The sequence below is a fragment of the Sus scrofa genome, unplaced genomic scaffold (genome assembly GCF_000003025.6).
Source record: "Sus scrofa isolate TJ Tabasco breed Duroc unplaced genomic scaffold, Sscrofa11.1 Contig1966, whole genome shotgun sequence".
Taxonomy (NCBI): domain Eukaryota; kingdom Metazoa; phylum Chordata; class Mammalia; order Artiodactyla; family Suidae; genus Sus; species Sus scrofa.
The window spans coordinates 178,418-194,083 of NW_018084993.1; the positions used below are offsets into that span (position 1 = coordinate 178,418).

Consider the following 15,666-nt stretch of genomic DNA (forward strand, 5'->3'; position numbering starts at 1 on the left):
TTACATAAATGAAAATGTGTCAATTAAAACAAAATATCAAATAGAAATTATCATTTCATCATATTTTGAAAAAGTAGGATAAGAATGCATAGATGCGATACACTCACTTGTCCAATCCCAAAACAGAAGAGTAAGGCCAATGGTAAAGTGAACATCTCTAGTTATCAGAGTCAATCTGGGTCATTCAAGTCAAAAACCTCAGTAATTTGATTTAATCTCAGTAAACTACTTAGGTTCTCAACATTCAACTTTGAACAATATGGTCTTTAATTTGTTCACTTCAGGAGGCATAACACACATCATGTGATTTCAGCAATATTTTTTTTTGGTATGGCAAATGTTTTTTTTACTGCATCCTAAGGATGTCACAAAATTGTGTTAGTAATGTACTTCCTGAGTCCCATGAAAGATAAAAACCTATTTCCCCGATGCTTTCTAAAACTTTTTTCTGCAACTGTAATAAACTAAATGTTCCCTCATATATTGTTATCTGGAGCTGAACACGAAGGAAGACAAGTTTTCTCAAATGTTTAACTGACTTCACCTTGTACTAATCAAGACACAAATTTTATTTAGTTGGCTCCAAAACCACCACATTTTTACAGTCTTGTGATCCTGAGAAATATCTACAACTTCAAAATACTTACACGCAAGTTGCATGACTACAAGGGCTGCTTCCTTGAATTAAAAAAAAAAAAAAAAAAAGAAAAGAAAAAAAAAAAAAAAAAAGGTGGCTTAAGAAAGATTAGGTTCCCTGACCTGTTAGCCCCTATGACTTCCTGTGTGTTTTCCCCTTTCAGATAACTTCTGACAAACTCATGCAGAGGGATGAATGGATCTCCTGAATAACACATCGAGTGTTTCTGAGTTCATCTTGCTGGGACTTTTCAGTGCTCAAGACATTCAAATGTTCCTTTTTGCAATCTTCACTCTTGTCTATGTAGCCATCATAGTGGGAAACCTCCTCATTGTGATCTCTGTGATATCTGATAACCATCTTCACTCCCCCATGTATTTCTTTCTGGCAAATTTATCATTCTTTGATCTATGTCTTTCCTCCACTGCAACTCCCAAAGTGATTTTGGACTTCTTTAGAGAACATAAGACCATCTCCTGGTGGGGCTGTATGACCCAGATGTTCTTTATGCATTTCTTTGGGGGTGGAGAGATGTCTCTTCTGATAGCTATGGCCATTGACAGGTATGTCGCCATATGCAAACCCTTACACTACAAGACTATCATGAGTCATAAGGTGCTCATTGTGTTTCTACTGCTCTCCTGGGCAGTTGGGTTCATACATACCACAAGCCAGATGGTTTTCACAGTGGGTTTACCTTTCTGTGGTCCCAATACTGTGGACAGCATTTTCTGTGACCTCCCCTGGTCATCAGGTTTGCCTGCACTGATACCTACATCCTAGAGCTCTTGGTGATTGTGAACAGTGGGCTCCTGTCCCTGGTATGCTTTGTTCTCTTGCTCATTTCCTACACTGTCATGCTCATCACCATCTGGCAGCACTCCTCCAGTGCATCTTCCAAGGCTCTGTCCACACTCTCTGCCCACATCACTGTGGTCACACTCTTCTTTGGTCCCGCTATCTTCGTCTATGCCTTCCCGTTTAATAGTTATTCTGTAGATAAGTTTCTTTCAGTGTTTTACTCTATGATCACCCCTCTCCTTAATCCCATTATTTATACTCTGAGAAATCAGGAAATGAAAGCAGCCATCAAGAGACTGAGCAGGCAGCATATTGGTTCCTGTCTCATCCACTAAAGATTATCTGGAGCAAATGATTGTTTTGTGTTTTCTGCTATCGAGGAGGGTTGAGTCTTAGTTTTATTCAAATGATTGAAATCAAGTGTTTAATAATATCAATTTTCTTTCTTAAAATGTGTGGAATTATTAAGATATTTTTGATTTAAAATACTAATGGAAAATGTTCTTAGCATAGGTGTAATACATCAGTAGGTTCTCATTAATTTTCTCCATTTCTTCCTTGTCTTAAAATTTAGGGAAACCTTGATGAAAGTTTAAAATGCATGGCCACTAAAAATAAAATAAAATAAAATAAAAGAAAGAATATACATAAGCATAATATCCTCTTACAAATATTGTATAATATTCCAGTGAATGAATTTGTAAAAATAACTAGTAAGATGGCACAGTATATTTTTTAACATAAATTTTCATTTTTGATTATATGTAGTAACTTAATAGGTATTTAAAATATTTCAAATATACGGAGTCTTCAGAGAAGAGTTTGGATTTAAATCAGTATTTGAAGAATATTTCTGCACTGTATGGCCTCAATTATCCTTAGGATAATGTTAAAATACGCCTAGAAATGAATATTTCAAACATACATTTGATTATACAAATAGTTTTTTTAAGAATCAATAAAACTGTAGTAGTGAAGAGTCAGTCCATAAAGTGCTTATTATATCTTGTTGCAGTAGGCAGTATGTTTTTTTAACTGAATTCTGTCATTTATGAGACATTTAAAAAATATTTACTAGTTAGAAAATACTTCCCAAAGCAACAGAGATAAGTGGTTTATCACACAGCCCTGTTCTCTGCCCTGGAGAGAATTATGAGGAGGCATCTAGGTTAGGTCTGGTGCTGTCAGAAAACCACTTAAGAAGGAGATATTTATATCAAAACATTAAGAAAGTAAAAAAAAAAAGGAGAGCTTTGAGTGGAAAAAGGCTTCCAGGCAGAAGGGCCAGTGTATACAGACATTGTTAAGTAAGAAAAAACTTCTACATACTCAAGAGAGACCTTTATGAGGAAGGTTGATGAATAAAAAGAAGAAAGACCTGTGCTGATACTGTGTAGAAAGGAAGTGGCCCGTGTGTTCAGGCCTAATGAATCCTGGATAAAGAGCCCTTAAAGGATTTTGACAATGAGTGGGAATAGATTCAATATACATTTAACATCTGATGTGGGTCTCTTAAGTGCAGAATAAATTGTAACAAAAGTGAAAGCAGTGAGAATAACTGGTAGGCTGTTTGAGAGAGTAAGCCCAAATTGATGAAATGATCCCAGCTGGGAGTGTGTGGAAACACCTCAAAGAGAACTTTCAATGACAGAAAAAAATCTATAGGTATGCAAATATCTTGGGAACCATCTCTTTCAATGTCTTTTACTTTACAAAACAATGTACCTAGTATATCAAACTTACTATTTTTTGTTCTTACCCCCTGGTTTTTGTTTTTCCCTAGTTTAGTTTGGCCTTAGAAAATGTGTTCCTAACATTTCAGCTTTATTCTGAAAAATTCTAAGTCCACCATCCTTGCCAACTGGATGGGTAGCAGGTGCTCATATTATCTAATTTCATTTTTTTTTAGGGGCACATCTGTGGCCTATGGAGGTTCCCAGGCTAGGGGTCAAATTGGAGATGCAGCTGCAGGCCTGTACCACAGCTCACAGCAATGCCAGATCAGAACTTCATCTGCAACCTACATCCTCATGGATACTAGTCAGGATCTTAACCACCTGAGCCACAACAGGAGCTCCTAATTTCAATTTTTAAAGAATCCTTTCCTCTCTTTCAAACAGTTCCTCAAATACTACACTAAATCGTAGTGTATATCTCCTTAGCCGAAATATTTTTTAAAGGTTTTCTATTCATTTTGTTAATGGCATTCTAATTGCTAGTGGCTGTCTGGGGAACTTTTTTTTTTTTTTTTTTTTTTTTTTAATTCTGAGGCTTAGTTAGAAAGAAAGAAAGAGTGTGAGAAATTTATTAGCAATGTCTGTTATGGGCTTTGGAAATGAATGTGGAACCACATTTATCGCATACTTACAATCTTCATGTCCTTGCAATCTTTTCAAGAGTACTATAATTGAGGAAATATGGATGAGTTACATATAAGAATAAACACAGAAAGTCCTCAGTCAGGTGAAATCATCTGCAGTCATGTATTGCTATCCAGTTAGCTTTTAGAATTTACTTGCTTAATTACATTATTTTACCATGAAAGTTTACTCTAATTGCCTCCATGATCTTCCTTTAATACTGTTGAGCCATCATTAAACATAATTACAAAGGACTATGTGAAATTCTAAATTTTTAGAATGGTTGACTCCTAAAATTTACTAATCACTTGTTGATTACCATTAATCATGTATTTATTACCATAGTGAAAGTCTCCCCTGCTTCTTGTTCTAGCTCATGAGTGTGTGTGATTTTTCTCTCTTTCTTTTTCCCTTGTAGTAAAAGATTTTTCTCTATATACCTTGCTCTGTGTGGACACTGTTAAACTGAATTGAATAATGCATTTAATTACCAAATTAAATCCAGATTGATGAAGTCAAATTAATAGAGTTATGCTTTTCTCAAGTCCATCATTTTATGATAGACCCATTTTCTCTAAATGTGCTCACTCTCTATCAACCAAAACACAGGAGTCAGTGCTTTTTCTGGAAAGCACTTACAGAAAGTCCACATGGCTGATACACTAGGTGAACTCACAATCTACTTAAATAATGAGAGAATAAGTCCCTTCCTTGAACTCTAGGGGTAACTATCTAGCATGTTTATTTTAATAACTCCCTCTGGGGGTTAATTAACAGTCTAAATTTTATGTATATGTTTGTCCTTTTTTTTTCTGAACTGCAAATGACTGTTATGCAAATCCACGGATATCAAAAAAAGAAAAACAATATATATTCAGAATCTTACTGTGTCTACGTATCTTTGAAGAGGTCACTCCTCAGCCAGATCTGGTAGGTTTAAATAGCAGTGCTAATAATAAGCAGAAATTGTATGCTTTAATAAAAGAGAAGACTTTGTACAAGAGACTGAGAAATGAATGAAAACCCTATATTATTCTGATCATAAGGGCAACAGAAAAAGATAATTTGTGTCAGCTATCATCTGGACAGATGTATTTAGCTTTAGTAAGCAGCGCATTCTGTGACTGCTCAATAGATAACACTGACATCCCTAATCTGAAGGGTCAGTTTTATCATTTGAGTTTGTGTTTTTGGAATATAAACTTGAGTTTTTTTAATCCCTATGGGATAAAAAGACAAAAAATGTGGAACTTGGTTAATTAATTTCATCCTTGGCTATATTTAGTAGCTGTGGCAATTCTGAAATGTGTTCTAATAAAAATCTCATATCAAGCAAATGGAAAACATTGACATTTTATTTCAAGTTAATTTACTAATCTATATTTTTACTTTCCTACATTGAATATTTATTTCAACTTAGAAAATACTTATGGAATGTTAAGTAAAATAAGTGATTAATTTAAATGAATATTTAAAAACATTTCCCCTCAAGTCTACATTAATTTTCTTGAATGAAGTTATATAACCTCTACAATTGCTTAATTATACTGCTGACATATACGTTTTGGTAATTTTTCAAACCAAGAACTATTTCCTATTTTCTAAATCCATCACCTTTTCCTACCTACATTTCAAAACAAATATTTTCCCTGGGGTATATCATGATGATAAATAATGTTTTTTCAAAAAACGTATATATACATATTTTTAAAAATGTGTATATATATTTGTTTGAGTCACTTTGCTGTATATCAGAAATTGGCATGACATTGTAAATCAACCATAAGAAAAAATAAAAAGAAAAAAATACATATACCTTAATATTTAAAAATGATAAATATATGAGAATCAAGTCCTTTGGGCACTTACAATGTTGGACCTTTTCCTATCAAATTTGTAAGTTTATTTTTTAATTAGGAAAATATTTATAAGGGTTATTTTGGTAACAAATCTGATTTTTTCACATGCCAAACATTTTCCGTGTTAAGTGAAGATTACTCGTAGTTTATCTAATCCATACATGGCTTAAGTAACTCATGTCACAAAAATCATTAAAAAAACTCTTCAAGATCAATAGAAATTTCACAGTCTTTTTTCTTATCAATAGAACCATCAGCTACATATGTCCATTACACTATTTAAGTGATTTTGCGAAAATATACACGAAAGACTATTACTGAATACATACACAAAGTATTAAACATCCTATAGCTTTCTTTCTTCAAGCAAGGGCTACAGTTGAAAATAGTACAGTAATATTTCTTCATTTAGACACCTGAATGGCACAGAAACAGCTAGGTCCCCAGTCACAAGCCATTCATAGTATTGGTAGAAGAAGTTCCCACTAGTGAAAACCTAAACCTTGCCTGAATAAGTTTTATTCAATTATTTTTCAATTCAATATTATTTGTAAGACATACAGCACTCAAAAATTTATATCTTTCACGTATATTATTTTTTTTGGCTGCACCCATGGCATGTGGAAGTTCTGGGGGTCGGGAATCAAACCCACACCTCAGCAGCGACCTGAGCTACTACAGTGACAAGGGATCCTTAACCCACTTGTGCCACAAGGGAACTCCTCATGTGAGTTTTAGCCATGCCTCAAGTTAAGAAGAACTGTTTTCTTTTTCTAACTCCAACTTATTTTTACCTGTGTCTGAGTAAAAAAATAGGTATTTTAAAGATATTTCGTATTTGATCATATGTACAAATAGTCATAATGAATTATTTCACTTACCATAACGGATTTGAGTCCATCTTCATTTAAATTTATTTGGATATATTTTATAAATATGCTTGTGAATTTAAAAAAACTAAATTTATAAATGTTGTTTTTGCTTTTAATTTTCCAATTTTAAATATTAAACTATAAAAATTACTTGTTCTCTTCAAAGTTTTCTTCTGCTAGGGTTTTGAGACTGAGGACTGCATAATTTTGAAAACAATTTCACAACCAATATGTAGACTCAATTAGTGCATGAAATATGATACCAGTTATGACAATAATTCTTTATAAAGAAGACAACTAGGTAGTTTTATCATTTATACTTAATAAAGAAAAAATATTTGCATTTATAGTACATCTTCTTTACCAAATCTTTCATAGTAAAATTTTCCTGTGGTCCATATATCCACCAGAAAATGAGATAATGATAAAGACAAAATTGTGTGAATGCACATACTTAACATAGCAACTATGTAGAGAATGAAATATACAAACACATTCCATATATGTTACCCTTTGGAGTCTCATATCAGTCTGGAAGGTTGAAGAGTTGAGAGTATATTTGTAATGTTTATTTTGATTTTTTTTTTTTTTTTTTTTTGAAAGTTGGAAATAAAATTCTGAATTTTCGAATAAAAAAAAAAAAATTGTAGATTTAAAAAATATTGATTATGTATAGATTTTCCACTTTCCATCCTGTTACTCAGAACCGGAATGTGGTATAAGTGAGTGTATATGTGTGATTCTATATCTGCGTCGGTATGGTTGATGTATACCATTAATAGCTTTAAAAGAAAAAAAAGAAAAAGAAAGCTGGGACCAAAAGATCTAAATCAAAATAAAAAAGGAGATAAAAGTGAGCCAACAGTGTTAGTTCAATGTGAGAAAACATATAAAATACAAATATCAAGGACATATGAGCCAGGGTAAAATTGCCAAAAGTCAGTCTGCACACAAATGTAATAATTCAGAGGAAAGCAATTATTACAAAAAGGTAAGCAATTAGGCTCCAAGGAAACACAAACACTACTTGTGAAAGATCTGGTTGTTGTTCAGATATTGTCTACATACTGAATGAAGACTACTTCAGCTAGGAACCCAGCAAAAACAGATTCTGAGAAATAGGCAAAAAGTAGAGGTCAGTTTTATTTAGGAACCTGTAAGAAATACAGAACACTATTGAAAAAACAGGGAAAAAGTAAAGAAAGAGAGGGAAGGAGGGAGGGAGGGAAGAGGGAAGAAAGGAAGTGGGAAGGGGAGAGGCAGGAAAGAAGGGAGAGATGAAGGAAGGGACAAAAAAAAAGTGAAAAAGGAAGGAAAAAACCTGGACATTGAGAAATATTTATGTACTTGTCCAGAAACTTCACAGGAAGCTTATTTAATTATAATTTTGGGGTGGGGAAGAACATATTACAGACTATACCTCGATTAAAGCTTCAGGGATAAGCGAAATCATCAGTATATCCCTTTGGGTTAAAAGGAAGGCTGAGAATATAGAATAGCTAATAAAATACCCTAAAGTAACTTCCTAAATGGGTATACAATTCAACTCACATGCACATATCTAAATATTTCAAATTAGGGTGGTGGAAAGGGTAAAGGATTGAATACTAGAAACCAGAACTTTGATTATATTCCAATCCACTTGAACTGACTCATGACTAATAGTTATTTGACTCTTTTATTTCTCACGCATTGAACTTGTGGTTCATGAATTTGTGAACTTATGAGAGAAACAACAAATAAAAGTGAAGACAAAATCTATGACTGGAAACCACATTTATAAAATTTTACAGTAAATTTCCTATATTTTTGCCTTTCTGTCTGAAAATAAATGCAGTAATGTGAATGTGTATACAAGTAATGTGCTTGCATTAAATCAATTAAAATGTATTATTCAGAAATATCCATCTCTTCTCTTTCTATAGGAATCAAATACTATTTTATATATGTCCATATCATCATTATCACAGATAAAATTATCACTTTTTCAAGTTTATCTCATTTTAAAGATTTTCTGAAAACTCCTATATAGACTCGATCAAAATGAAGAATAGCTCAGTAATATCTGAGTTAGTTTTGTTAGGACTCACCAACACTTGGGAACTTGAAATTTTCTTTTTTTTTTCATATTTTTGTTGGCATATGCAGCAATTATGGCAGGGAATCTTCTCATTGTGGTCACTGTCACTTTTGACTCTCATCTGCACTCGATACCAATGTACTTCCTCCTTGGAAATCTCTCCTTTCTTGATATGTTTCTCTCTACAATCACAACCCCTAAGATGGTTGTCGATTTTCTCAAGGAGAATAAAACAATTTCTCTGTGGGGCTGTATGGCTCAGATGTTCTTCCTTCACTTTTTAGGGGGCAGTGAGATGACTCTCCTCATAGTTATGGCTGTTGATCGGTACATTGCAATATGCAGACCTCTTCATTACACAACCATCATGAACCACCGGATGCTCATGGGCTCTGTGCTGCTGTCAAGTGCTGTTGGTTTTGTGCATACGATGAGCCAGATGGTTTTTACCATCACCTTGCCCTTCTGTGGCCCCAATGTAGTGGACAATATTTTTTGTGACCTTCCTCTAGTTCTAAAGCTTGCCTGCACTGACACCTATGTTCTGGAGTTGCTGGTGATTGCTGACAGTGGACTACTGTCTTTCATTTGCTTCATACTCTTACTCATTTCTACCCTGTCATTCTGGTAACCGTCCAACATCCATCCTCTGGTGGCCTCTCCAAGGCTCTGTCCACATTGTCTGCTCATATTACTGTCGTCACTCTGGTCTTTGGGCCATGTATGTACGTTTAGCCATTTAGTAGCTTTTCAGTGGATAAATTTCTTTCTGTGTTTTATTCAATTATCACCCCATTATTGAACCCCATTATTTACACTCTGAAGAATAAGGAAATGAGAGCCGCCATGAGTAAGCTCCAGACAGAACTTCTAGGCAAGACCATGGTGAAGATTTTTAGAGCAAAAATCATATATATATTACACCTCAAAATAAGCTGGTATTAATTTTTGTTTGTATATTTTAAAATATTCATAATGTATATTAAAATTACCAAATATTCCATCATTATATCTATATGACATATTTGGCTTATTTAAAGAATAGGTTTTTAATTGAAATTCAATTTAGTTGGAGTTAGCTTTTTTAAATGTAATAAATAGTTAAATAGGGGAGTTCCCATCGTGGTGCAGTGGAAACGAATCTGACTAGAAACCATGAGGTTGTGGGTTTGATCCCTGGCCTCACTCAGTGGGTTAAGGATCCAACGTTGCCATGAGCTGTGGTGTAGATTGCAGACATGTCTCAGATCTGGCATTGCTGTGGCTGTGGTGTAAACTGGCGGCTACAGCTCCGATTAGATCCCTAGCCTGGGAACCTCCATGTGGCATGGTCATGGCTCTAAAAAGACAAAATAATAACAATAATAATAAACAGGAAAAAAAACTGGCTCATAAACAAAGAGAAATCAAATATGAGTTTTCCTACTTTAAATTCAGAATTAGAGATCTTTCAGCTAAATTTTCCAGTTGACTAAATTCACATAAAAAGTATTAAAGTGAAAAGCACACGCACACATAAGTTTATACTTCTGTGGATCTTAAGATGTATAAAAATTATTACTTTTTAAACTAGGCAAACAAGCAAGTTTCTATGTTCAGACAGATCCACTACTATTATCTGCTGGCAAGAATGCACATGTTTATTTCTTAAGTAAATAGAAACTCCACCTGACATATAAATTTCACACACATAAGTTCATTTATGCCATCATTTATGTTTGTATTCATAGTTGTTCTCATATACCTATCAAGAAGCAAGTAAAAGCATTACTGTTGGGTCAATCCACAGGGACAGGGAATAAACTACCCTTTATACATTCAGTCATTCACTTCACGACAAAACAGAAAGTATACAATCTGCTTACATTGCATAAACTGTGTTAAATTACAAAGTATGATATATGGTTCATGGACATTAGAATAGACAGACATTCTATGCACTCTTTGGTATCAAACTTATACACTGTTTTCCCATAAACATTCAGTGATAATTTTATGGGCTTCTATTCAATACTTTTCTTCACTATCTCTAAACAATATGTGTAATATACCAGCTATAGGTTAAAGGGTGCTTTGACAATGTATCTCTAGCCATATCTGCATGACATTTAACCTAATTCTTATTTTAAAATATGCTTTGAGGAGGGTAGGAACTGGATCCCTGAGGATGATCAATGGACACACTTGCATCTTTCCTTTTTTTACCTTGTTTTGTTTTTTTTGTTTTTTTTTTTTTTTTTTTTTTTTTTTTTGCTTGTTAGGGCTGCACCTATGGCATATGGAAGTCCCCAAGTTAGAGTCCAATTGGAGCTGCAGCTGCTGGCCTGTGCCACAGCCATAGCAATGCTAGATCTGAACTGCATTGGCTGCCTATACCGCAACTTGCAGAAATGCAGAATCCTTAACTCACTGAGTGAGGCCAGGGAATGAACCCTCATCCTCAGGGATACTAGTTGGGTCTTAACACTTTAAGCCACTATGGGAGCTCCTATTTGTATCTTTCTTACAAACTATTTCAATCACAAAGTTTATGGGAGCTCCTACTTGTACCTTTCTTACAAATTATTTCAATCACAAAGTTTAGGGTAGACAATAATATAACATGTAGTTTTGTCAAATTTTTAATATCTTGTGTCATTTATTTCTTATTATATTTTACTAAAATTAAAATGGATTATTAGAAATAATAAAGACCTCTAAGCAACCTCCATATAAAATTATTTGATCATATCAAATATAATATTATCAACTCTGTAACATTCCTTTGTATATTTTAAAATTTTTTCTCACATTTTGTAAATTGTGCATAAAAATATTTTGCATAGTTTACCTTGATATAAATGGTATCTATATAAATGCCATTACTACATTTATTTTTTTTATTCAATTTAATGTTTTAAAGATTCATCTGTTTAAATATATGCTGCTCTAGTCCATCCTTTTTTTAACGTGGTAAAAAAAAATCTTAATAATTTTTAAGTGTATAAGAGTGTTAACTATATGTACCTTGTTACGCAACAGATCTTTAGACTTTTTCATCTTGCAAAGTTGAAACTCTATATTCACTGTACAAATTCCCTTTTCACCTTCTCCTAGTCTCTGGCAACCACCAGTCTCCTTTCTGCTTCTAAGGGTTTGACAACTTTAGATACCACATATAAGTGAATCATGCAGTATATGTCTTTTTGGGACTGGCTGGTTTCACTTAGCATAATGTCCTCAAAGTTCAACTATGTTGTAACATATGATAGGATTTCCTTCTTTTCTAAGGCTGGATAGTATTCCATTGTATGTATATGACTCATTTCCTTTATTCAGTGGACATTCCTTTATCAATGGACATTTAGGTGCTTCCACCTCTTGGCTACTGTGAATAAAGCTGCAATGAACATGGATGTGCAAGCATCTCTTCAGTATCTGAATTTCAGTTATTTTGTATGTATACCCAGAAATCAAATTGTTGAATCAGATGGTAATTCTATTTTTAATTTTTGAGGAAACTCTACTTGTTTTCCAAAACAGCTGAAATATTTTATATCCCTAACAATGCAAAGGGACCCCATTTCTCTGCATCTCTACATCCTCACCAGTACTTGTTATTTTCTGGGTTTTGTTTCTTTTGAAAGAGGTCACCTTAATAAGTATAAGGTAATATCTCATTGTGGTTTTGATTAGCAGTTCCCTGATTAGTGATGTTAAATATGTTTTTCACATGCTTGCTGGCTATTGTGAATTTTCTTTGAATAAATATCTATTCAAGTCCTTTCCCCATTTTTCATTGGGTTATTTGATTTTGTATTGTTAAGTTGTAAGGATTCTTTACATATGCTATATATTAACTCCTTATCAGATATATGATTTGCAAACATCTTCCATTCTGTAGTTTGCCTTTTCACGCTGTTTCTTTTGCTACACAAAGGTTTTCAACTTTTTTGTAGCTCCCTTTGTCTTATTTTTGTTTTTGCTGCCTGTGCTTTTGGTGTCATATCCAATAAATAATTCCCAAATTCAACATCTTGAAAATTTTCTCCTATATTTTCTTCAACAAGTTTTATACTGTTAGGTCTTACATTTAGGTATTTAATTCACTGGAGTTAATTTTTGAATATGGTAAATGTAAGAATCCAACATTAACTTTTACGTATCTAACTTCTCACACCATTTGTTGAATTTAGTTCTTTCTTTTTTTTTTTTTTTTTTTGTCTTTTTGCTATTTCTTTGGGCCGCTCTGGAGGTTCCCAGGCTAGGGGTCGAATCGGAACTGTAGCCACCGGCCTACGCCAGAGCCATAGCAACGCGGGATCCAAGCCACATCTGCAACCTACTCATGGCAACGCCGGATCCTTAACCCACTGAGCAAGGCCAGGGACGGAACCCGCAACCTCATGGTTTCTAGTCGGATTTGTTAACCACTGCGCCACGACGGGAACTCCTAGTTCTTTCATTTTAATGGCTACAGAGCCTTATGTGTTATGGATCTTCTAAAATTGATTTACCTCTTCTCTTGAGAAGAGTTTAAAAGAGTTCATAATTATCTAATTATTTTTTGTTATGTCATGTCTCAACTGAATATACATATATGCTTCTTTGTGCATAAGATAATTTTTCTAGGATATTTATTTAGAACTGGAAGTGCTAAGTTGTAAGATATAAGCGTTTTAACTTTACTAGAAATTAAAACATTTCTTCCAAAGTTGTAGATGTTTATACTCTATGAAGGACCCTAATTTCTCCATGACTTTGTCAATACAGGACTTTGTAAATTGTTGTGTTTTTCCATTTAAATGGATAGAAAATATTTTAAGTTAAAAAATTAAATAATAACTTAAAATACTCATTTCACTTCTTTGGTTAATAGTGAACTGAGCATTAATCGAAATGTTTATTGGACATTCTCTTTTATCTTTCCAGTTTATACTTTTGCCAATTTTTCTTTGGGGATGTTATCTTTTTTTATATTAAAAAAGATTATATAAACAAAATACCTTCACTTATGTTGATTATATTAAAATCTGTGGTGTTTATAGATAAATAAAATACAATTAAATTATTTTTATTTTTATTAATTTTTCTTTTAGATTTGTGATTTTTGTGTCTTATTTAGTATACCTTTTACAATTGATAGCCCAAAATACTTTACTGTCTTTACCTTTTTTATAATTTAAACATTTACATTAGTCATTTAGTCCAATTAGAAATTAAATTTTGTATTGTCATCCTATAGGAATCTAAATTATGTTTGTATGGATACAAACTATCATGCAAATGTCATTTACTGAAGAGCTTTTTCTACCGATTGTAATGTCACCTTTATATATATCAAGTATCCATGTATGCTTGGGTCTCTTCTGGCTTCCTTCATCCATTGGTCATTTCATCCATTGGTCATTTTGCCCCTCAGATACAACACTACAAAATCTTAAACATGGTCACTATTTAGCACAGTGAATTTACACTTAGAAAATTTTCTACTTTAAGTAAATATAAGTTCTTCTTGTCAATTAACTCCTCTAGATGATTTAAGGATAAGTGGTCAAATTCCACAAAAACAATCTTTGGATATCAATTGAAATTGGATACAATTTATATATTAATTCACAAATAATAGATAACTTTATTATTTTGATTATTCTAATCTATGAACCTAGTATATATATATTTACTTAATTAACATGTTATTCTATAATATTTAGTGATAATTTAACTGAGTTATCAGACATCATGTTTTCTTGCTATTACAATGGAATCACTCTTGCTTTATTTTAGTAGATCATTACTGATATAGAAAAATAGTAGATTTCTGTATATCCATCATATATTCAGTAAATTTGATGAAATTTCCTATCATTCATTTTAATTTTGTCTATAGATTCCTTCAATATCCCAACCAGTTTATTTAGGAAAAAACAGTTATTTAATTCCTGATATTTTCCAAACCAAGTACTTGTTGTTTCTTTTAAGTTTTCCATATTACATTGGATAGAATCATCAGTACAATGCTGAGGAGAAGATATCACCTTTTTTCTACATGTATATTTGTTTCTAAAATACCATCATCAATGATACCTTTTAAAAATTGACATGGTTCTTATATTAATAGACTTCTATTCTTTAAGAAATCATAAGTGATTGTTGATTTCATAAAATTTATATGCAAAATTTGAGATAATTATCTTTACTCATTTAATCTTGTACACTAGTGGATTGAATTAATATTGCCAACATTTATTTTTGTCCAAATTGATGAATTGTACTTTTTAAAAATTGAAGTATAATTGGTATTCAATATTATATTAGTTTCAGATGTACCATATAGTGATTTGACATTTATATACATTAAGACTTGATCAATATAATCAATAAATCTGTTAAATATCTGTCACCATGCAAGGTTGTTATAAAGTTATTGACTATAGTTCCCAAGTGTTCATTAAATCTTGATGACTTATGTATTTTAAAACTGAAAGTTTGTGTCTCTCAATCCCCTTCCCCTATTTTATCAAACCTCCCACCCTACTCCAGTCTGGATATAGTAGTTATGAATTCTTATTGTATATCTTATACCAGATGAACTTAACTGATATATACAGAACATGCAACCCTAATACAGCAGAAGACACCATCTTTTCAACTGCTTATGGAACATTCTTCAGGACAGATCACATGATAGGCCGAAAAACAAGTCTCAATAAATTTAACATTGGAATCATATCAAGCATATTTTCTGATTACCATAGTATGAAACTAGAAATCAATTACAAGAAATAACTAGGAAAAATACGAACATGTGGAGGTGAAACAGCATGCTACTAAAAACCAAAGAATCTTTGATGAAATCGAATAGAAAATCAAAATATATCTTGAAACAAATATAGAAATACAACATATTATAAACTATGGGATGCAGCAGTAGCAGTTCTAGGAGGAAAGTTTATAGTGATACAGGCTTACCTTAGGAAACAAACAAAAATATCAAATAATCAATCTAACCTTACACTAAAGGAACTAGAACACAAAGAAAAAATAAGTCAAGTGTTAATAGAAGGAGGCAATAATA

The 15,666-nt window shown here is 32.7% G+C and overlaps 2 pseudogenes; both read left to right on the plus strand.

Moving 5' to 3' along the window:
• The first annotated feature begins 734 nt into the window (after positions 1-734).
• Positions 735-1,773, plus strand: LOC100512060 (annotated as a pseudogene).
• Positions 1,774-7,240: 5,467 nt separating this feature from the next.
• On the plus strand, positions 7,241-9,554 carry LOC100512241 (annotated as a pseudogene).
• Positions 9,555-15,666: the final 6,112 nt, after the last annotated feature.